The sequence below is a fragment of the Hordeum vulgare genome, chromosome 5H, assembly GCF_904849725.1.
Source record: "Hordeum vulgare subsp. vulgare chromosome 5H, MorexV3_pseudomolecules_assembly, whole genome shotgun sequence".
Classification (NCBI taxonomy): Eukaryota; Viridiplantae; Streptophyta; class Magnoliopsida; order Poales; family Poaceae; genus Hordeum; species Hordeum vulgare.
In genome coordinates this window covers 279,744,301-279,768,721 of record NC_058522.1, presented here as the reverse complement: position 1 = coordinate 279,768,721, position 24,421 = coordinate 279,744,301, and positions in this window count along the sequence as shown.

The following is a 24,421-nucleotide window of genomic DNA, read 5'->3' as shown; positions in this document are numbered from 1 at the left end:
GTATAACTGCGCATACGGCCTCACTCCGATTTCTGAGGCCCCTAGCCGGCTTGTATCGGTCCGCGGCCGCGGCCCATTCATTTCCGAGATCCTAGGCGGCAACCAGCCCGTCTACGAGACCCCTGCGGCCAACTTGCAGGCGGCGCAAGCGGCCATGGAAGAAATGCCAAGCCTGGAGGGCGAGGAGCGAGCCTTCGAGGAGAAGCTGGTCAAGGATCTCCTTGACGCCGCCAACGAACAGCAGACGCGGCTTGACCCCGGTCAGGCCCAGTCAGAGTCTCTGGGACCCAACCCCGGAGCGTGTCGCAGCCCTAGCGGTCATCACCACGCGGAGGGATCTTCCTCGCATCACACCTCCGGCTGGAGGGGCGAGGGAAGCCAAGACCGGCGCTCCCAGCGCCAGAGCGAGCATACTTCGAGCAGGCGTCGCGGAGGCGACGAGAGCGACTCGGCATGTGAGGTTCCTCGTCCGGGGAGGACCCATGCCTCCAGTTCGCGAGGTGCTTCTCCGCTCGCAGCTCGGATCGGCGCTCGCGTTCCCTAGGGTGACCAGGACGCCTGCAGGCGTCTCCTCACCCTGGCCCAGTCAACCCTCCTGGAGGAGGACGGTCCCATCGGTCTGGCCTGCTTCGTCCCCCGGATCCGAGGGGAGCCATTCCCCTAGGGCTTCACCTTGCCTCGGGACACCCCCAGGTACAATGGCACTGCCAAGCCAGAGGACTGGATGATCGACTACACCACAGCCGTCGGCATTGCCAGGGGCAATAAGCGCGTAGCAGTCAGCTACGTGCCACTCATGTTGGCCGGCTCGGCTCAGACTTGGCTTAACAGCCTTCCAGCCGGCAGCCTCAACTCATGGGTGGACTTCGAGGAGGCGTTCGTCTGCAACTTCACTGGCAGCTACAAGCGCCCTGGCCAGCCTCGCGAGCTAGCCATGTGCGTCCAGAGGCCCGACGAACCCCTTCGCAATTATGTCACTCGGTGGACGGAGCTCCGCAACTCCTGCGAGGGGGTGCATGAGGTACAGGCCATCCGGTACTTCATCGACAGCTGCCAAGACGGCACCCTCCTCAAGCACAAGCTCATGTGCTCCAAGCCCACCTCTCTGGCGGTGCTCATGGCCAAGGCGTACAAGTACGCCACGGCCGACTCGGCGATGCGAGTCAAGGTGACCGCCTCAGACAAGGCTGTCCCCACGCCGGCCACTCGCAAGCCGGCTGGAGACGGTCGAGGCGGCCAGAACAACAACAAGCACAAGGCGGATCAGATGGATTCGCGCTCCAACAACAAGTTGGTTGCCAGCGTGGAGGGCGAGACATCGGCTCCCCAAGCCGGCCCTCAGCGGAAGCATCCCAACAGGGGCAATACAAACTGGCTGCCCAAGCAGACCTTCGAGCAGCGGCTTGACGCCCCCTCCAAGAGACATTCTGGGGCACAGCTGTCTACACACACCCTTCGACAGTGGAGCTTCGCACGCCGGCTGTCACAAGGGGATGGCCTTCCGGCTGCCCCACGTGCGCACGCTGCGCCTCATGCCCCGGCTCCTGGTCCTGCTCCGGCTCCACCGTCGCCGCCTCGCGACGACGGCCGCCTCCAGGACGACTACCCCCATCAAGACGGAGCATTCGTCGTCTTCACCAGTGAAGGCGACGACAAGCATAGCCTACACCAGAGACGGCGCGAGGTGAATGCCATGGTTCCCCCGGTTCCCCAATACATGCATTGGTCTGACAGACCAATCACATGGAGCCAGCTAGACCATCCTGTGGTGATGCCCAACCCGGGCTCATACGCGCTCGTCCTCGACCCCACCTTTGCCTCCAAGAGGCTCACATGCCGGTTCTCCCGGGTGCTGGTCGACGGCGGCAGCAGCATCAACATCATCTACCTTGACACTCTCCACAAGCTCGGGCTCCAGGAGACGGACGTCGTGCCGACTAGCACTGTCTTCCATGGCCTCGTGCCTGGGCAGTCCTGCTCGCCTATCGGCAAAATCCAGCTGGACGTCCTCTTCGGCAACAAGGCTCACTTCCTCCGAGAGTCCATATGGTTCGAGGTGGTGGACCTCAGCAGACCGTATCACGCTCTTCTGGGCAAATCGGCTCTGGCCAAGTTCATGGCTATCCCGCACTACGCCTACCTGAAGATGAAGATGCCGGGTCCAAAGGGCATCATCACCATTACTGGCGACTACAAGAAGTCGCTCGAGTGCGCCCAAGAGAGCAGCCGCCTCGCCGACGCCCTGGTGATTGCTGAGGAGAAGCGGTAGATCGACTGGCTTGTGGCCCAGGCTACTGAGCAGCCGGCGATTCCTTCTCCTCCGTCCCAGTCGGCAGGCGAGGGCTCCTTCAAGCCGGCCAAAGAGACCAAGCAGGTGCCACTCGACCCTGCAAACTCCAAGCAGTGCGTCACCATCGGGGTTGGCCTCAGCCCCAAATAGGAAGGCGAGCTCGTCGACTTCCTCCATGAGAATCGGGACATCTTCGCATGGTCCCCCAAGGACATGTTGGGTGTTCCGAGGAAGTACGTCGAGCACAAACTTCACGTGCGACCGGATGTAAATCCGGTAAAACAACCTTTGTGCCGCTTCGCCGAGGGGAAGCGGCACAAAATTGGAGAAGAGATTACCCGGCTCCTTGCAGCCGGCTTCATCATGGAGGTTTTCCACCCGGACTGGTTAGCTAATCCAGTCCTGGTGCTGAAAAAGAACAACACCTGGCAAATGTGTATCGACTACACTAGCTTGAATAAGGCATGTCCGAAAGACCCTTTCGCGTTGCCTAGGATAGATCAAGTGATCGACTCCACTGCAGGCTGCGAGCTGCTGTCATTTCTGGATGCTTATTCAGGCTACCATCAAATCAAGCTGGATCCAGCTCATCGCCTGAAGACCTCCTTCATCACGCCCTTCGGGGCCTACTGCTACACCACCATGGCGTTCGGTCTGGAGAACGCTGGTGCGACGTTCCAACACTGCATGCAGCAGTGCCTACTACCACAGATCGGCAGAAACATCCACGTCTATGTGGATGACATCATCATCAAGAGGAAGCAGCACTTCAGCCTGCTCGACGACCAGCGGGAGACGTTCGCCAACCTGCGCTAGTACAAGATCCGGCTCAACCCGGAGAAGTGCGTCTTTGGGGTTCCAGGCGGCAAACTCTTGGGGTTCTTCGTGTCCGCTCGTGGCATCGAGGCGAACCCCGAGAAGATCGGCACCATCGAGCGGATGGTGCGGCCGGCTCGGATCCTAGACGTCCAGAAGTTTGCCGCCTGCCTAGCGTCCCTTAGCCGGTTCATCAACTGGCTCGGCGAGAAGGCCCTTCCACTCTACCAGCTCATGAAGAAGACGACGAAATTCGAGTGGAACGACCAGGCGGACGAAGCTTTCCGCGACCTCAAGGGGGTCATCTCGAGCCTGCCAATCTTGGCAGTGCCGGCTGAAAGGGAACCCATACTCATATACATTGCAGCGACCACTCATGTGGTTAGTGTAGTGTTGGTAGTTCAACGCAAGGAGGAGGGCAAGGTATTGTTAGTGCAGCACCCTGTCTACTACCTCAGCGAGGTCTGGTCCGCCTCCAAGCAGAACTATCCCCACTACCAAAAATGTGTTATGGTGTTTACCTTGCTGCAAAGAAGTTGAAGCAATACTTCCAAGAGCATGCTATCACCGTGGTGAGCACTGCTCCACTTTTAGAAATCATGGGCAACCGTGATGCAACGGGCAGGCTCGCCAAGTGGTCCATCGCCATGGCAGACCATGATATCCGCTACGAGCCTCGCACCGCCATCAAATCTCAGGTGGTGGCCGACTTCTTAGTCGACTGGGCCGAAACCCAGTTCGAGCCACCACCTCCAGACTCTACGCATTGGCAGATGCACTTCGACGGCTCAAAGATGCGGACTGGTCTGGGAGCCGGCATCGTCTTGACGTCTCCGAAAGGAGACCAGCTCAAGTATGCTTTCCAGATCCACCTCGCCGCCTCCAACAACGTCGCTGAGTACAAAGCACTGGCTTACGGCCTCCGGCTCGCCAAGGAGATTGGCATCCGGTGGCTCATATGCTTCGGCGACTCAGACTTGGTGGTGTAGCAAGTTTTGGCGAATGGGACGCCAGGGACGCCAACATGGCAAGCTACCGCTTCCTCATCCAGCAGCTCAGCGGCCCCTTCGAGGGCTACGAGTTCCACCATGTTCCCGGAGCAGACAACGAGGCGGCTGATACACTGGCCAAGATTGGCTCCATGAGACAGGCTATCCCAGCCGGCGTCTCCCTCGAGCAGCTCCACAAGTCGTCTATCAGGCCGTCTCCAGAGTCGGCATCAATCTCCGTGCCGGCTGATTCTTCGGTGCAAGCGTCGTCGGCTCCACCAGCTACGCCGGCTACAGCTCCTGTGCCGGCTACGCTGGCTATGCCGACTCCAATTGCGGCACCGGCTGAATCTTCGGTGCAAGCACCGTCGGCTCCACCAGCTACGCCGGCTACAGCTCCTGTGCTAGCTATGCTGGCCATGCCGACTCCAATTGCACTACCGGCTACAACAACAACTCAGGTTGCGCCCTGCCTCGAATCCTGTTGTCTCGACACCCAGTGGGTGGACGTCATGGAGGTAGACGGCAAGCCAGCTGCCACGACGGCACCAGAGACACCTCGTCTCGAGCCCACGACTGCTGCTTCATCAAGCGCGGGGGCTGCAGAAGCCCCTAACAATCAGGTCGAGGCGGAGCCAGCCCTTGTGTCGGCTCCGTCATGGGCTCAACCCATCCTGGCCTTCCTCCTTCGCGGCGAGCTTCCTCAAGATGAGGCGGAGGCGAGGCAGATCCAGCGCAGATCTGCAGCCTACGCCATCATCAATCGTGAGCTAGTTCGGCGTAGCGTGACTGGCGTGTTCCAGCGCTGCATCAAATCAGAAAAGGGACAGGAGATCCTTAGGGACATTCACCAGGGGGAGTGTGGGCATCATGTCGCCTCTAGAACCCTGGTGGACAAGGCGTTCCTCCACCGATTCTACTGGCCCACGGCCCTCGAGGAGGCCATGGATTTGGTCGAGAAATGAGAGGGCTGCCAATTCTTCAGCACACAGAGCCACATGCCGCCTTCGGCCCTCAAAACTATCCCCCTGTCATGGCCTTTCGCCCTCTGGGGGCTGGACATGGTGGGGCCTTTCAAGACGGCTCGTGGTGGCATGACCCACATCTTGATAGCCGTCGACAAATTCACCAAATGGATCGAGGCCAGACCCATCAAGAAGCTTGATGGCCCCACGGCTATCAAGTTCACTACGGACATATCTGTTCGATATGGCATCCCCCATAGCATCATCACTGACAACGGCACTAACTTCGCCAAAGGCGCTCTGGCGCTCTACTGCTCGAAGGTAGGCATCTGACTCGACTTGGCATCAGTGGCACATCCCCAGTCAAATGGCCAGGCGGAGAGGGCCAACGGCCTGATCCTGGCCGTCATCAAGCCAAGACTGGTGCCACCACTTGTCAGGTCAGCCGGCTGCTGGATCGAAGAACTGCCGACTGTACTATGGAGCCTCCGCACCACGCCCAACCGGTCGACCGGCTTCACCCTGTTCTTCCTTGTATATGGGTCCGAAGCCATTATCCCTACGGATATCGAGTTCAACTCACCTCGGGTCACCGTGTACACGAAAACGGAGGCGAAGGAGGCAAGAGAAGATGGTGTGCATCTCCTCGGAGAAGCAAGGGACTTGTCCTTGAGCCGGACGGCCGTCTATCAACAGAAGCTGAGATACTACCACAGCAAGAAGATCAAGCCTCTCTCTTTCAGAGGGGGAGACTTGGTGCTCAGAAGAATCCAGCGCACTGCCGGCCAGCACAAGCTCTCATCCCCATGGGAGGGACCCTTCATCATCAGTAGGGCATTACACAACAACGCATGCTACTTGATTGATGCCCAGAAGCCAAGGAAGCGCAAGAGGGATGACTCCGGCCAGGAGACGGAGCGTCCATGTAATGCGGCGTTGCTTCGCCCGTTCTACTGCTAGAAGGCAAGTATCAAACATGGAAAGTGCAAGCACAAATGTATCTTTCTCCCTCTTCAGGGATTCCCAATGAATGCAATGAAAAGAGCATACCTTATGCTTCTTTTTAAATTCATATCTAGAGTGCTCACTCTGCGATGCCCCTTGCTGGCTCTAGTAAGCTCGGGGGCTCGCTAGCCACCTAGACGCCTTCCTTATGTTGTAGAAAAACACATAGTGTACGCCGAACCGATCCCTGGTCACCTCGTAACAGCTACAGACCGGCTCTCGGCCGTCTGGCTAGCGAGGTGACGCCAGGTAAGGCCGGATGCATGCAAAGTTTGATTACAAAAAGGTTGCCGTCTCGGGTTGGCTTGATCTATTTTACAATCTCATTCTAGTCGGCCTCTGTTGGTTTATGTCTAAATCTTTAAGTCTTGATGGCTTCGAAAAATCTAAGTCTTGTATTCTCAAGGCCAGAAACCTCGACCCAGTCACAGACCGGCTCTCGGCTGTCGGGCTGGCGGGTGGAAACTTGGGGGTACAGGAATTAGAGAAAAAGAAGTCAAACAGGAATCAAAAGATAAAGATATAAAACAATACGCATGGGAATACGTAGATAATGCTGAATCCATACATTCAAAATGCATTGGCCCACGGCCGAGGTTCATTACACCCCCGAGTGGGTGGAACTGTTGGACTGACAAAATAATTTCAGACAACAAAAATAGGACACCGGCTACGGGGTTGCGGCCTCATCGGTCGCCCCTGCTACTGCTCCTGAAGTGGTGGCTTCACCATCGCCGGCTGCTCCCGAGGCGGTGGTGTCGTCTCCTCCGCGAGGGCTCCCGGCTCCGTCCGCACCGGAGTCGGCGTACGCCGCACCGCTGGAGGCGGCAGCATTATCCACCTCATGGGTCGTCTCGTCGGAGCTGCCATCGGCGTCATAGGGCTGAAGGCCATGTAGATCTTCAGGGATCACATTGCCGCCTTCACCCCGCTCCAAGTTGAGCTCGTCCTAGGCGGCGTACGTGGCGATGTTGCTGCCCTCACATGCAGCGCCTCCTCCACAGCCTTCAGCTCCGCCTCCGAGCCGTCGCGCTGAGTGACGTGCTTGCCCAAGTCTAGGTTTCGGTACCAGGACTTGGCCAAGTGCAGGGCCATGTAGGCTCCAGCGCACGCAGGAGAAGCACGCCAGGCATCAAGGCGATCCTTGCCAGCCGCAAGCCAGCGGGAGAGCCGGCCCATTGACGCCGGCTCCACGCCATCAAGCCACAGGGCCACCACCATTGACAAGCCTGCGATCTCGAGCGGAGCCACGGACTCGCCCAGGACGCGCAGGCGGGCCCTGAGGCCCACTCCGATCTCCTCCACGCTCCCACCGAAGGTAGTATCTACCTCCTGCCCGGCCGCACGGCGCTCCTCGCGGCCCACCTTGACGGCCGTGTCGGCTGCGCCCTGGGTCTCAGGGAAGAGGCCTGAGACAGGGAAAGGGGTGCAAAAACGAGTAAGAAGAGGAGACGGCCAAGAAAGTTCAAGACAAAACAAAAAGAAGACTCACGATGGAAGTCGCCATCGGTCTCATGGGCGCTCTCCAGGACCTCGAGCTCCCGCACCTTGCTCGCTTGAGTAAGGCGGGCAACTTCCTCCTGGAGGGTCGCCGCATAGTCCAAGGCCTTGGCCAGCTGCGTTTGTTTCTGGACAAGGACCTCCTCCTTCTCCCTCAAGGCGGCGTCCTTGAGCTTCGTCTCTCTGAGATGAACCGACGCGAGCCGTTCCACGTCGGCAGAATGGGAGGCGTCCTTCTCCTGCAGAGAAGCACACAGCTGCTCCAGCTGGACCCGGCTGGCCGCCTCGAGCTCCTTCTTCTTCGTGTGGAGAAGAGCCAGTTGCTCCTTGAGCCGGCCGCCTGCGTCACGCAGGGCGTCCCGCTCCATGACGAATTCGCCCAGCCGGGCTTGGAGTTCGGCAACCTGGCCATCAACCGCCTGGCTCTGAGCCCGGAGCTCGTTATAGGCCTGCACCTGGGCATCATAAAGATCCTACAAAGCAAGGAAAAAGCAGAAATAAGATTCTGCCTGGTTAAGTCATAACCAGCCCGATTCTCGGGAGCTACACCCAGTGGGTGCGCTAGCGCGCCCCCACTAAAAGAAGCAAAGCAAGAAGAGAAGCTCAAAGAGATTTGGCCCGGCCGATGCTCGGTCGGCCCGATTCTCAGGGGCTACACCCAGTGGGTGCGCTGTCGCGCCCCCACTGATGCAAGAAGAAGAAAATAAAAAATCGAAGACCAAGATGAGGCACTTACCTGGTGCGCTCCTCCAGGCGCTCCAAATCGCCGCCCACCACATGGGCCGCTTGGTCCACCTTGAACCGGCTGCTGGAAAACATCGACACCAGCTCCGGGACGCCGTGGCGCGTGGTGCCTGCGGCAGCCTCGAGCGCGCCAGGTTGGCCGCTCGCCAAGTCTTCATCGGTCGGCTCCCGGCCCGGGCACTAGCTCCCGGCGCAACCGGACCGTGGTGGGGGACGACGATGGTGCCGGCTCCAGGTGCCGGCATGGCGGCCGGCGCCGCCTCCTCGGCAGGAGGTGGATGAGCTGCGTCCGGCGCATCCATGTTCACCCATAGCGCATCAGGGGCCATGTCTGGCGCGTCCGAGACCAGTTCCGGCGCGTTCGGCGCCGTCTCGGCCCTAGGGGAGTTAGGGATCACCTCTAGACCCACCGCGCAGAGGCGTTCGGCTCAGAGGGCTGGGCCTCCTTAGTCCTCGGGGCGCGCCTCGGGGCTGCCTCGCTAGGTGGCTCCTCCATGCAAGCATGCGCAGAGGGGTCATGTCTAGCCTTCGTACGCTTCTCCGCCGGCTTCTCGGCCCAGCTGGGGCGAGACTGGCCCTCGGCCACCTTCCTCACGGCCGTGTCCCACCGGCGCTTGGACTGCTCCTCAAGCTCCCTCTGGGCAGCGTCAGCCGCTGCCCAACCAGCCCGCTCAGCTGCGGAGGCGGTGTCTTCCTCCACGTCCTCCACCTCCCTGTCGGGCGACGTTTTTAAGAACAAAGTCTCACACAAGGCAAAATAAAAGAAGCGGGAGTAACCCTTACCCTGCAACGATGGGCACCTGCCTTTGGCCGCCACCACGGTGCTTCTTGGCACCGCCTGCCCGTGCTTTGGATGGAGGACCCGTCGCCGGGCGCTTAGGAGCCGGCCTGGAAGCTGTGGCACCCTTGCCCTTCTCCCTGGCCGCCTCATCGGCTCCGGCCGCCTCAGCCCTTTGACGTCATCCGCGCGTCAGTGGCAGGCTGGTGACCTCCTCCACCCCGTCAGAGTCCTCCTCGAAGGCTGCATCAAATAGGAATGAGGGAGTCTCGTCATCATCCGTCCAATCTATGACGGAGGGCCGCAAATGCTCACCAGACGGCTCCGTCCCTTCCGACTCCAGCGCATTCTCCGAGCCTTCGGAGGAGGCCGAGCGGGACTCAATCACGCCCTCGTCCTCGATCTCCGAGGCGTCAGATGCCACCACGTCGGGGGCGGGCTGGTTGAGTGCTGACTGCAGCTTCTCGAACAGCTGCGCAAAGGATTTGACTGTCGGCTCAGCGAGACGGCCAGTCGTAAGACAAACAGCAAAACAGAACATAAAAGAACACTTACCACCGGAGGCGGACGGGACCTGTTGTAATGGATCATCCCCCATGACCAGTTCCCACTGTCGTCCATACCGGCGGTAGAAATATGGTTCACCCCTCGCGCCACCGCGCTGGGGGTGAATCTCTTGGTGGATGTCCGGCAGGGGTTGTGCCGGCCGCTCATCTGGCAGATCAGATGGGGACGCCTCTGCAGCGGCAGGATCCTGCGAGTAACCATGGTGGTGAGCAGGTCACGGCCATGGAGGCCGCCTTTCTCCAAAATATCAAGGTGGGTGCCGATCTGCGCCACCTCGGGAATCGGCTTCGGGAACTTCCCGCCCAGTTCAACTTCGTCGGAGGATTGATGTTGAACGGGGGCATGTTGAGGGCGTCTTGGGTAGGGTCGGCGTTCTTCATGTAGAAGAAGCCCTTCTGTCACTGCTTGATGGACTCCTGCAGCGGCAGCTGGGGAAGCCGGACTTCGAATGATGATGCACCAGTGCAGCTCCGCACGGTGTCATCGCGCGAGGCCCGACGTGCTTCTCCATCGCAGCCTTGTCCATCGCTATGGACTGCTGCTTGAAGAAAAACAGGCTTCGCCAGAGATCGAGGCGGGGCTCGATCCCCAGGAAGCCCTCGCACAAGACCATGAAGGCCGACAGCTGCAAGATGGCGTTCAGCGCCAGGTGATGCGGCTGCAGGCCGAAGAAGTGGAGCCACTCGGAGAAGAAGGAGCTCGCCGGGAGCCCGAAGCCCCTGTAGAAGTGCTCGTCGAAAATGATGATCTCTCCCGTTGCAGGTGTTGGGGCGGTCTCGGTGCCAGGGATCCGCACCAGCACCTAGGAGGCCGGGGGCAACAGCCGGTGATGACGGAGCGCGTCGATATGGCCTTCGCAGATCTCGCTGCCAAGCCAGGCTCCCTGCGACGAGGTCTTCTTTGAGGAAGAACTGTCGGCCATGACTGCGGTGGCTGGAGCTCGAAAGGGCTGGTGGCTCGACGGCGACGGAGAAGACGAAGACGAAGAGGACGGGCTCTTTTTCTCTGAGCCCACGGAGGAAGAGGGCATCGATGCGGGGCGAATGGCCTCCTCGGAACCCCCGTATCCTATTTAAACCCCACGAAGTGTCGTGGGGAGGGGCTCTGGTGCGTGCGGAACCCCACTAACCCTGTGTATTACGGGCGGTAGCGCTTCCCAAAGCCCAACCGTCGCGGAGTAAATCCGCAGAGATCTCTCGCGCTAAGGCCGAGGGGGCGTCATGGCAGGACCCAGGGCCCAGGCCCGGTCCCGTCACTAGTAATCACCATCATTACGTCAGGCTGGGCCTGGCATGTGGTGCGATTTGAGCGACCTACGATGAAGCCGAGGCCTCGCTTTGAAGCCAGCCGGCCTCGGAGCCGGCGTCCCCTGCCGTGGATGGTGGCAGGAATACCAAGACAAAGTATCAAGCCGGCGAGGCCACCCATCCGCAGACGGCAGGCCTCTCCAGCTTCAGGGACTACTGTCGGGGGGATAACCCTGGGGTAGGCTCATCAAGCCTGCTCCTTCATCTCTTGCCCGAAAGATATGACCAAGTACAGTTTCCAAGGCCCAAGTCTTCTCGCCGGCTAGGCTGTTGTGCCTGCCGGCTGGAGGATGAGGCGGCCAACTCTGTGGCCTGCCAGGCAACCCCTACCGGCTAGAGGTGGTACGGCTACCTCTTCCTGACCGTCTTGGCCAAGCCAGCCGGCTAGGAACGAGGCGGCCGTGTCCAAGTCGGCTAGCCAAGCAGGCTAGCCGGCCGGGGACCTCAAGTCACATCAGATCGTAGGTCATGACGAGACCCTATAATTAAAGGTAGCTACGTGTCAGCAAAGGTACTGGATCGGAGTGCCCAGCAGGTACGAGCGTCGGTGGCCATGCCGCTGACCTACCCCGGCTCTGATCCATCACCCAGCATAGTGTCAGACCGTCAAACTCCCACTCCATTACTACACTCGGCGTGGGGAACAGTGGAGGCAGTCGTACTATCTGCCCATGACGAATCTCGCTGGACGATGTCGGACGTACGACGCGTGCTCGGCGTCAACCTTACGCGAGAGCTTCATTGGCTAGCCGGCGGGTCCCACAGCCAGACGAGACCTTGCAGCCGGTGGGCCCCTCAAGCGACAAGACAAGACCCTCGTGGGCCCCCTGGCTAACCGGCGAGGCTGCTAGCCGGGTCCCACTCTTGTACCCTTTATCCATATTGTAGGCTGGTGGGTTCGTCTATAAAACCCCCCGGTCACCCTCCATGCAGGGGGTCAGTCGAACAAGATACCACATGCACCAACCACATAGAGAGAGGAAGAGACGAGCCGGCTGCTCCCCTCTTCCTCCTCCTCAACACAGCTCCAGGAGCAACCTTGTAATCCATCCATATACATCATACACTCCGGCAGGACTAGGGGTCTTATCTCTACGGAGAATCCTAAACCTAGGTACATCGTGCGTTTGATGCTTGTACCAACCTCATCCCCAGCGCCCTCCTTGTCCCTTCGGTTCTCACCGACTTTAGCCTACCTATGGCATATGTTGTGAGTATTCACCGATAACGCTCCTTTGTCTTTAAGCTTCGAGCAGTAGCTAGGAGTAGCTGCCGAAATTCTTCCTGACCTCCACAGTCATCGGGTACTGTGAAGTCTTCGTCCTCCACGTAGTCGTCGACCGGGGGGGAGATAATCGTCGGGGTCGTCTTGCTCCTCGGTTTGGTTCGCATCCTCGAGCGGATGTTCTGGTATATCAAGGTTATCGTGATCTTGGTTTTATTTTCCCCAGTGCCTTGCGCAGGGACTTTGCCCTTGTTTTCCTTAGCATGCTTATGCTGCTTTCGGCGCTTTGAATTCTCCTCTCAGGATTTGTCATCGTTTGGTTGAGGGGGGAGCTCACCGTTGTTACCGGGCATGTCCACCATATAGACGTCATAGGTGGACGTTGCAGTCCATCGCCATGTACTTGTAGGAGTGGTTTCTTTGGCCTCATTGTGCATGTCGTCTACCTCCTTGGAGCCATAGTCTAACGCGTCGGTTAAATCTTCGACGGGTCTACCAAGTGGGTGGTGGGTAGGCCGTAAAAGTCCCCATATTCTGAGTCGTACTGTAAGCGGTTCGGCCTGGTTGTGTGAAACGATTGGATTTGGCCGAGCATCTCGTTTAACGCCAAGAGCTCGTCCTGATGCATCATCAGATAGTTTTTAGAGTTAGTCTCCGGGGCCGTTGTGAGGGAGGCATGTTCGTTGAAGCCATTTGCTGTGATTTCGTCGTCCGGGTTAGGTCCGATCTGGGGGCCGACTCTTCAAAAGAGAGGGCTTCGGGGACGTGGCCGGACGTGGGACAAGAAATTAAAGCTTGGGGGTTTTTGATATCATCGGCCGAGGCCGGGATTCTTGCGAGGACCAGATCGCTCCACGGAGGGGTTGGGAGTTTGAAACTCCCTGACCTCGCTCGTTGATCAGGGATGAAACTTCCGATCTGGTCAAGACGCTCGGTTGGGTCTGCGCCCAGCGTAATGCTGCCAATCGAGAGAACCTGTCCGGGGACAAAGATGTCTCCATTGTTGATTCTGACTCTGATGATTAGGCGAGCCATCGATCTTTGGCAGTTCAATAGGACAACTCTCAATGAAAGCACAAATGTCGGTGTCAAAACCGGCGGAACTCGGGTAGGGGGTCCTGAACTGTGGACCTTGGATCGATGGGTTGCAGGAAGAAGGAGGAGATAGTGGTTTACCCTGGTTCGGGCCCTCCCATGGAGGTAATACCCTACGTCCTTCTTGATTGTATTGATGGAGATGATTACATAGTAGATCTACCTCGAGATCGTATATTCTAAACCCGAGATCATTCGGCCTCCTCTACATGGATAGGGATCCCTCGTTTATATAGACACCACGGTCCCTAGGGTTTACAAGTTACCGACTATAATCGAGAATAGATGAGCCGACCTATTCTTCCTAAGCTTGAAGTACACGCCAATCTTAGGGATATTCCTTCCAGAGTAGAGGCTATCATCAGGCCCGGTCTTCTTTAGCGCGGCCCAATGGGCTCACCCAGTATTGACTAACCGTCCACCCGAGGACCCCAGAATCCCGTACTCCCTCAGCACTCTCTCCGGCTCTTCCAAGGGGAAAGAGTCCATCTACGACATTAGGGAGGGCACCCTATAGTCATGCTCTTTCAAGGGGAAGGAGCCCATCTGCGACAACATGGAGGGCACCCAGGGTCTGTTCTCTTCCCAGGTGAACGAGCCCATCTGTGACAAGTCAGGAAACCCATGATTTGTTTTGTCGTGCCTCTTCACAGGGGGGGCCTTGATCTATTTTGTTGAGTCCCTTTTGTACTATAGTGAGAATATGTCCACTTTTAATTGCAATATTTGGTTGTTTGCACTATGCCTTGTTTATTTAGTTGTTCACAACTGATGCTCTATATGTGCAAGTATGAACTATGTAGTTCAATTTCATCAATACTAGTTTCAACAATACCACTATGAATGACTACATTTGGTTGTTGTTAAGCATGTTGTAGTTAACACGTCTTTCCATTTTTATTTAACAATAACCAGTGTACTTAGACCAGCACAATACCAATTTGAATGACTACATTTGCTTGTTGTTAAATGTTAGACCTGTTGTAGTTAACACACCTTTCCACTTCTTGTTTTTCTTAAATAGCATGCTTAAACCTGCACACTGAAGCTATCATTTGGAGATTATTTTGTCTACCATGCATATATTCGGTTGATATTTAGCTTTTTGTGCTTAACATACCTCACAATGTACTTACACGGGACAATTTTGGGAACGACTGACGTTTTCCATCGAGATTAGTTTCATCCCATGGGTTATATATACTCACTGTTCAGGATATCGGTAGCTGGTACCATATGGGGCCGGGGGCTGATAAGGGATTAATCAGTGAATTGGACTTTTAACTGGATATATTTGTAACCTGTTTATCGGTAGGTTAACTAGGGCCATATCTAATATATCTGAAGCTACATAGCAACATGCACTAAATTAAATGTCTAAATATGAAATTGTAGGCTACATAGCAACAAGGAAGAGTGTTACCTTAATGTCCTGATGATGTCTAGATATACGTAGAAGAGAAGCAACAACAACAATAACATAGCAGCAGTTGCAGTTAATGGGACGATAATATGTAAAAATGCAATAAAATCCCTTCGGCCCATAACATAAGATGTTAATTCATCCAATATGAGAGTATATTGGATATTATAAGATATTATATAATGGGACGGAGGGAGTGTTGTACTACATCATTGTGCAATTGTTGTTTAGCTTCTAATATCAACTTGGTGCGCTTAGGTACATATGTCATTGGTAAAGATCCACGCTTTGACCCTTTCTACGCATGGGGCAATGAGATATTGATGAACCAACATCAAGTGAGGAAGCTGATAAATATTCTTAGTAAAATGGGTCAAAAGATAACAATTAAACTATTTGTTTACACTTTATCCAAGAGACCGGTGAACTGCAGGATGGTAAGTAAGAACTCTCTAGCCTTCTTTTTAACGCCCATAATGAGTTGTGTTAGATGACAATGTCTGAATATTTTTTCCTTTGGAGTGGTTCCCAAAGTAGTTTACTCAATATTACCTCTCAAACTACATGATCGGTGGGCATGGAAAGGTTAAAGTATTTGTACCAGAACACGATGACTATCTAGATGTGTTCATGAAGACAGTGAAGGATGGGCAGTCGGCCACCACAAGGGGTTTGACTAGAGTCATGTGTGCCTTATGCATGGAGGAGGGCACAATATGGGCATTCCGCTTCACCTTGTTCGGCAACTAGAATGTCTTTCGGCTCTTTCTTTACCGTCTTTAATAGTACAAGTATACAACTGTGATTCATCATTCTTTATTTGGTGCTTATGTAATTCTTGAACATATGTACCTGTGAATCGAATATGCACTGGTTGTTTGAACTAGACGGGTATGAATAAAGCTATCACTTAATTTAAACTCCAAATTTGGTACAATTTTAAATAGGAGCAATTAAATTAGGGTGAAATTAAGCTCTACGCGACATTAGGTGCACACAGTTGGTAAAACACAAATGTGTGTGATATACACCATAATCAGACACGGTTCATAGAGCGGAAATGTGTGCGACTATCCACACAGTTGTCGTTTAGAAAACATGTGCGATGGCAGACAATATCACAAATGGTTCGAGCAAACTAAATGTTTGTGATAGTTGCCTTATCGTATATGCTTTACAATCATGAACTATTTCTGATGTGGTACGCATCGTAAATGTTCCACCCCAGAATAGCGTGTGCAATAGTCATCATGTACGACACTCTTATGATGGTTTGACGTTTTGTAATCCTATTTGACACGCGTACGATGATTAGCTAATCTTCTTAATCATTTATTGCATACGGTTCAGCACAAGTAAATGTGTGTGATTGTGTGTCTATTGATGCGTCTCCAACGTATCTATAATTTTTTATTGTTCCATGCTGTTATGTTATCATTCTTGGATGTTTTAGAATCATTTTATAGCAACTTTATATCATTTTTTGGGACTAACCTATTGACATAGTGCCCAGTGCCAGTTGTTGTTTTTTACTTCGCGGGAAATCAGTACCAAATGGAGCCCAAAGGCAGCAAATAAAATTGGTGATTTTTTCTGGGCCGAAAGACATTCAATGGGCCAAAAATATACCGGAGGGGCCGCCCGAGGTGGGCACCAGCCACCAGGGCGCGCCTGGAGGCCCAGGCGCGCCCTGGTGTCTGGTGCCCTCCTCGGTGCCCCCTGCACCGCATCTTCACTCCATAAATGCCCCAAAATTCCAGAAACCCTAGGAGAGTCGACGAAAAACAATTCCAGCCGCCGCAAGTTCCATAACCATGAGATCCAATCTAGAGCCCTATTCCGGCACTCTGTCGGAGGGGAACACAACCACAGAGGGGTTCATCATCCTCATTGGTGCCTCTCCGATGATCAGCGAGTAGTTCATATCAGACCTACGGGTCCGTAGGCAGTAGCTAGATGGCTTCTCCTCTCTATGTTTCTCAATACAATGGTCTCTTGGAGATCTATTTTATGTAATGCTTTTCTGCGGTGTGTTTGTTGGGATCTGATGAACAATGAGGTTATGATCATATTTTGCCTTGATTTTTATATACAATCTTGATTATTATAGCCTCGTATTTCTTATCTGATATTTGGGTTTTGATTGGCCATATTGATCTATTTCTCTTTCCATGTGAAGAGGTGCTTTGTGATGGGTTCGATCTTGCGGTGTCCTTTCCCAGTGACAGAAGGGGTAGCAAGGCACGCATGTATCTTGCTATTAAGGATAAAAAGATGGGGTCTATTCCTACATGAATAGATCTTTTCTACACCATGTCATCATTCTTCTTACATTTCTCTGTTTCTCCACGAACTTAATACACTAGATGTCTGTCGGATAGCGGTCGATGTGTGGAGTAATAGTAGTAGATCGAGGCAGGAGTCGGTCTACTAATCTTTGACGTGATGCCTATATACATGATCATTGTCTTGGATATCGTCATGATTATCTGTTGTTCTCTCAATTGCCCAACAGTAATTTGTTCACCCAACAATGCTACTTTCTTGAGAGAAGCCACTAGTGAAATCTACGTCCCATGCGTCTATTTTATCATCACATACTTTCAGATCCATATTGATATTTGCTTTTTCCCTTTCCTTGCAACTTTTATTTTCAGATCTATATTATCCAAAACACAAAAATACCTTCTGCACTTTTTTGATACATATTTTATTTCGTGTTTACGAGAGATCTATACATCAAAACAATCATCAATGTATCTATCTTTTTACCCATGAGGGATTGACAACCCCTCTCTTACGTCGAGTTGCAAGTATTTTGTGGTGTGCGGGCGTCGTCTACATAGTGTTTGGCTAATTCTCCTATTGGTTCGATAACCTTGGTCTCATCTAAGGGAAATACCTACCGTTGTTGTGCTGCATCATCCCTTCCTTTTTGGGAAAATACCGACATAGTTCAAGTGACATCAAAAGGAATTTCTGGCGCCGTTGTTGGGGAGACATCATTAACATTGTCAGGTTCCTAATCGCAATCTCATCGCCTTGAAATTTACATTTTTTTTCATTTGCCTCTCGTTTTCATCTCCCACACTTCACAAAAATTTGTTGTTTTATTCGCCCTCTTTTTCCTTCGTCGTTTTCTCGTCAAATGTGTTTTCTCTTTTGCCTTGCCATTATGACTAGCTCCACTACCCCTCCTTGGTCTCCATATTTTGAAGTGTTATACTTCAAACAGAAACAAGGAGAAAATTTGAAATATGTTTGGTATAGGCTAATGGAATCCTATCGTGTTTGAAATCTAAAAGGCCATGCAAAAAATTTGCTTCGAAATTTTTACATAGGGTTATCCTCACAACATAGACAATTTTTGGATTTTGCCGCTAAAGGGAATTTTATTGAGCTTGAGGCTAACACTGCTTATGAGATCTTAGAGGGAATTTTGGGAGTTCCACCACCAAAAGGGGTCCTTTCACTCAAGACGGAATCCAAATCTTAGAAAAATTAAGTGATCTACATAAACATATGGTGGATTTGGAGAAATATAATGAACCCCTCACACATATTAGTGGAAATCTGAATCATATGAATACTTTGATTACTCTTTGCAATAAGCGTTTGGATATCTTGGATCTCAATATGGCCTCTATTCCTGAATATCTGGGGAAGCGTAAGGAGCCTCCCGGGTTCGAAAAGGCCCTCACAAAAGTTGTGAAAACTAATGACAATATTTGAAATCCATCCTATATAGCTAGCTAGGGGCGTGAAACGATAGCGCTTGTTGGGAGGCAACCCAATGAATAAATTTATTTTTGCCTTTTTCTTCCTGTTTTTGTGTGTTCACACAATTATTCTCCTGTTATGATTGTGTTTTTATGTTTTATTTAGTGTTTGTGCCAAGTAAAGCCTTTCAGATCATGCTAGGTGGTAGTTGATTTGATCTTGCCTGAAAACAGAAACTTTTGCGTCCAGTAGCAGAATTTTGAAAATTCACAGAAGCGACGAAAACTTATGATTTTTTTCCAGAAGATTGATATACATGTTGCCTACGTTTTCCTAATTTTTCAGAACTTTTAGAGTTACAGAAGTATGACTAAAATTTGCATCGTTACAGACTGTTCTATTTTTGACAGATTCTGTTTTCGTTGTGTTATGTGCTTGGTCCGATGCATCTATGTTTTTCTTTGATTAATTTTTTCCATAGAAAATTTGGAGTACAGTAGATATAATGCAAAAATAAAATAAGAATGGGTTTGCAACAGTACTTATAGTAAGGATTGGTTTTGTTATACTAACGGATCTCACAAAGGTTTTGTTTGAGTTTTGTGTGATTGAAGTTTTCAAGTTTCGGTTGAGATCATGACGGATGAAGGGATAAGGAATACAAAATCCTAAGCTTGGGGATGCTTTCTAAACCCCAAGATAATATTCAAGAAGTATCAAGCAACTAAGCTTGGGGATTCCCCGAGTGGCATCCCCTCTTTCTTCTAACGACCATCGGTATTCTACTTGAAACTATATTTTTATTCGTCACATATTATGTGTTTTACTTGGAGCATCTTATATGATATGAGTCTTTTCTTATTTTGCTTCCCAGTTTGTCATTTGTATCCTTGCTGGACACACCTATTTGCGAGAGACAAATTATGCCATCCTTTGTTAGAATTGATCTATGTGCTTCACTTCAATTTTTTAGAGCTATGGAATTGCTCTAGTGCTTCACTTATATCTTTTTGAGCACGGTGTGCTTTATCATGTTTGAAGAAATGATCTCATGCTTCACTTAGTTCTATTTGAGAGTTAGTAATTTTGAAGAAATCCTCTCATGCTTCACTTAGATTATTTTTGGGAGATGAAAAACTTTATGCTCATGATCTTCACTTAAATAATTTGAGCTTGTCAAAAGCAAAAGCAACATATGAAACTAGTCCCCAAAGTGATAGATATTCAAGAGGGATAATGAAAAACTTTCATGAAGATCATTCAACAAATTAAACTTGATTCCTTGTAATAGTTTTGCGATATGATGATAGTGATATGTGAGTCATTTTGCTGAGTAATTATGCTTAGTAAGAATATTGGTGTTAAGGTTTGTGATTCCCTATGCAAGCACGAAATTCAATAGTTGTGCAGTGAAGTTACATCTTTCTTATGGTGTATTATTCGGTGTTAGTTATGCTCAATGCTTGTTTACGTGATTTTTTTTGTTTCTTAATTGGATGCTTCCCAATCTTTTGCTAGCCTTCACTTGTACTAAGTAAAAATACTACTTGTGCATCCAAACTCTTTAAACTAGTTGTGCCACATGAGTCCACCATACCTACCTATATGCGGTATTCCCTTGCAATTCCAAGCAAATTTGTATGTGCCATCTCTAATTTTCGAAATAATTTTTTGTTTTGTGTACCCGTACTAGCTCATGAGGTGGTGACGGGTGGCTTATGTTTTTTATGCTAGATATGTTATTCTCAAGATGAGTGTTTATTCACTTGTCATTGCACAAGATTATGGCGGTAATAGGGATTCCCAGTCCCGGAATGAAAAGAAAAAATACTTACTTTATGTTGTCAAATAAAAAATTCCTTGGAAAGTGTTGGTATGTACGGTACCCATGGATACGGCTAGCCGTGGAGTGTGAAAAGATTGGTGTAAAAATTAATAAACTTTATTTTCTGTTTGGGAACTGCATATGATGTATCTAGCATGAAAAATATGAGGAACTCTAAGTCTTTCTCATTGACTGGAAAAGTATACCTCCCAAAATATTTTATCTCACAATTTTTCGTGAATTTTTATCTCGCAGAGGGAAGTAGGGATTTGTAGGCACCTCTACAAATCCCTACTTCCCTCTGTGAAGGGCCTTTCTATTTACTGTATGCAACTTTTATTTTGTGTCTCCCTTTTTCTCATTATAAACACCAACTAGGGGGCACTATGATCATACTTGGGCATTGGGTGTAGCTAATATACGAGTGTGTTTCATGAGTAGATCAATGATTGAGAATGATGGGCTAGGGATAACTTTCTTTAGTGTTGATATTTTGAATGGCATGGTTGCTTGTTGATATGCTTGAGTATTAAAGTCTTCATGTCAAAACTAGACTATTGATTTGAACCATATAAAAGTCCATATGTACATGCTACAAAGAAAAGATTATGAGATGAACATGTTAGGACGCATTGCACATCATTTCTTTTATCATTTACCTACTCGAGGACGAGCAGGAATTAAACTTGGGATGCTGATACGTCTCCAATGTATCAATAATTTTTTACTGTTCCATGCTATTATGTTATCATTCTTGGATGTTTTAGAGTCATTTTATAGCAACTTTATATCATTTTTTGGGACTAACCTATTGACATAGTGCCCAGTGCCAGTTGTTGTTTTTTGCTTGTTTTTTACTTCGCATGAAATCAATACCAAACGGAGTCCAAAGGCAGTGAAACATTTTGGTGAGTTTTGCTAGGCTAGAAGACATTCTGTGGGCCAAAAGTATACCAGAGGGGTTGTCCGAGGTGGGCACCAGCCACCAGGACGCGCCTGGAGGCCCAGGCGCGGCCTGGTGTCTGGTGCCCTCCTCGGTGCCCCCTGCACCGCCTCTTTTCTCTATAAATACCCCAAAATTCAAGAAACCCTAGGAGAGTCGACAAAAAAAATCCATCCGCCGCAAGTTCCAGGACCACGAGATACAATCTAGAGCCCTATTATGTAATTTTTTGAGTTACATAAGTATTTTTTTCATTTCCATCTTTAAAGATTGTCCTGTTTTTTTACAAATTATTGTTATAGTTTCTTTGTCTGCTTATGTTTGAGTTCTTGTTGAGCCCGTTTAACTTGGGAGTCATAGAATTGTGATAGAATACAGTAGGTAATTTTATATTATAATTATACAATAATTTTATGGCAGGACATGATGGGGTTTTATGTTATATGTAGTAACCTTACTAATGAAAGTTTTGTTAAGTTTTGTGTGGATGAAATGTTCAAAGATCAAGTAGGTATCGATATGAGAAGAATAAGGAGATACAAGAGTTCAATATTGGGGATACACAAGGCACCCCAAGTAAATATTCAAGGAGACTCAAGCATCTAAGCTTGGGTATGACCTAGAAGGCATCTCATCTTTCTTCCTCAACAATTAACGGCATGCCTCAGTTTTTGTTTTGTTCACATGATATGCGTAAATTCTTGGAGACCCGTGTGCCTTTTATTTTTATTTTAGCAATGCACCATGCTGGTATGGGATAGTACTTGGTTGATTTCTAGAATGCTTCATGCACTTCACTTATATCTTTTGAGTATGGCTTTATAGAATGCTTTATGTGTTTCACTTATATCTTTTGAAGTTTGGATGCATGTTTCTTCACATATAGAAAACCATAATTTGTATAATGCTCTTTTCCTTCACTTATATTTATTAGAGTATGGTATTTTGTATAAATAAATTAAACTCTCATGCTTCACTTATACCTATTTAGAGAGGCAACATGAATTGGTCATTCGCATGGTTATTCATAAAATCCTACATAAAACTTGTAGATCACTAAATATGATATGTTTGATTCCTTGCAATAGTTTTGTGATATTAAGATGGTAATATATGGGGTTACTAGTAAATGATTGTGGTTTACTAAGAATATCGGTGTTAAGGTTTGTGATTCTCGAAGCATGCACGCATAGTTTCTAGTTATGCGATGAAGTTGGAGCATAATTTATCCTTGATTGTAATCCTTTGTGTTGTTATAATCAAGGCGCGTGATGGTTAACTCCTACCAACCTCCTTCCTAGGGGAATGAGAGTAGTACTTTTCTTCGAGAGAGCTAATAGGCTTTAAAATAAGTATGTGAGTTCTTTATGACTAATGCGAATCCACGGATATATGCACTCTCACCTTTCCATAATTGCTAGCCTCTTCAGTACCGTGCATTGCTTATTCTCACCTCGAGGATCAATGCAACCTTTGTCGGTGCATCCAAACCCCGTGATATGATACACTCTATCTACCTATAATCGCATTTCCATAGCCACTCCGAGATATATTGCCATGCAACTTCCACCGTTCTGTTACATGACTTGCGTGTTCATCACCATATTGGTTTGCATGATCATGTAGCTCACATAGTATTTGTGGAAAAGCTACCGCTCATCATTACCAACATCTTATGCTAGATCATTGCACATCATGATACATTATCAGAGGCATTCATATAGAGTCATCTTGTACACCTTTATCATTATATCGAGTTGTAAGTAAATAAAAGTGTGATGATCATCATTATTAGAGCATTGTTCGAGTGAGGAAAGGATGATGGAGACTATCATTCCCCCACGAGTCGGATGAGACTACGGAAGAAAAATGAAAAATGGGGGAAGCCAAATGAGCCCACCAAGAAGAAGAGAAAAAAAGAAGAAGAAAAAAAGTGAAAAAATGAAAAGAAAAAAATGAATCGGAGAAAAGGAGAGAAGGGGCAATGCTACTATCTTTTTCCACACTTGTGCATAGAGGAAGCACCATGTTTTTCATATAAAGAGTCTCATGAGTTGTCATTTTCATATGCTAGTGGGAATTTTCATTACAGAACTTGGCTTGTATATTCCGATGACGGGCTTCCTCAAATGTCCGGCGTCTTCATGAGAAATCAAGTTGGATGCACACCCACTTACCTTCCGTTAAGCTTTCATACACTTATAGCTCTAATGCATCTGTTGCATGGCAATCCCTACTCCTTGCATTGATATTGATTTCATTGTCAAGGAAATCGTTAACTAGTAGTTGCTTCGTTGGCTAGAGAGTAGGGGATTAATAGGCTAATCGGCCATTTAATCAGTTAATCAGGCGATTTATCAATTAATCGGCTACTCGGAGACCCAACGAGTAGGGATTAATCAGCAAGTTAACTGGTTAATCGGACGAATTCTTGAACAGGGATTGATTCATGGGCATCTCCATAGCCCTTTGATCCGCCTAGTTGATGCGAGACTTTCTTTCCACTTTGACTCCTTTTGATCTCTACCACCATAATCTATTCCACCCATATGCTATATACATGGTTCATGTTCATGTATTGAGTGAGGTTGAAAATGCTGAAGTGAGTTAGAAGTACGAGTCAATTGTTTGGTTTGGCACCGAGGTGCTCATGATTTATACTTTATGCTAGGAAGACTAAGCATGAGAGGCTATATTATTTTGTAGGGATAGATTTCTTTAGCATTGTTATTTTGAAAGACATGATTTTTTGTTGGTATGCTTGAGTATTGATGTCTCTATATCAAACGATAGACTATTGCCTTGAATCACTTGCATCTTAATATTCATGCCATGATTAGACATTACTTTAATATTATGATAGGTAGCATTCCACATCAAAAAAATTATCATTTACCTACTCGAGGACGAGCAGGAATTAAGCTTGGGGATGCTGATACATCTCCGTCGTATCTATATTTTTTGATTGTTTCATGCCAATACTCTACAACTTCCATATACTTTTTTCCAACATTTATAATATTTTTGGGACTAACATATTGATCCAGCGCCAAGTACGAGTTCTTGTTGTTTTTGCATGCTTTGTAGAAAATCCAACGGAGTCCAAACACGATAAAAATTTACGGAGGTTTATTTTGGAATATATGTGAATTCTGGGAAGAACAATCAGCGCAAGATAGTGTCTGAGGTGTTCCCATGCCAACAGGGTGCACCCAAGGGGGTAGGGAGC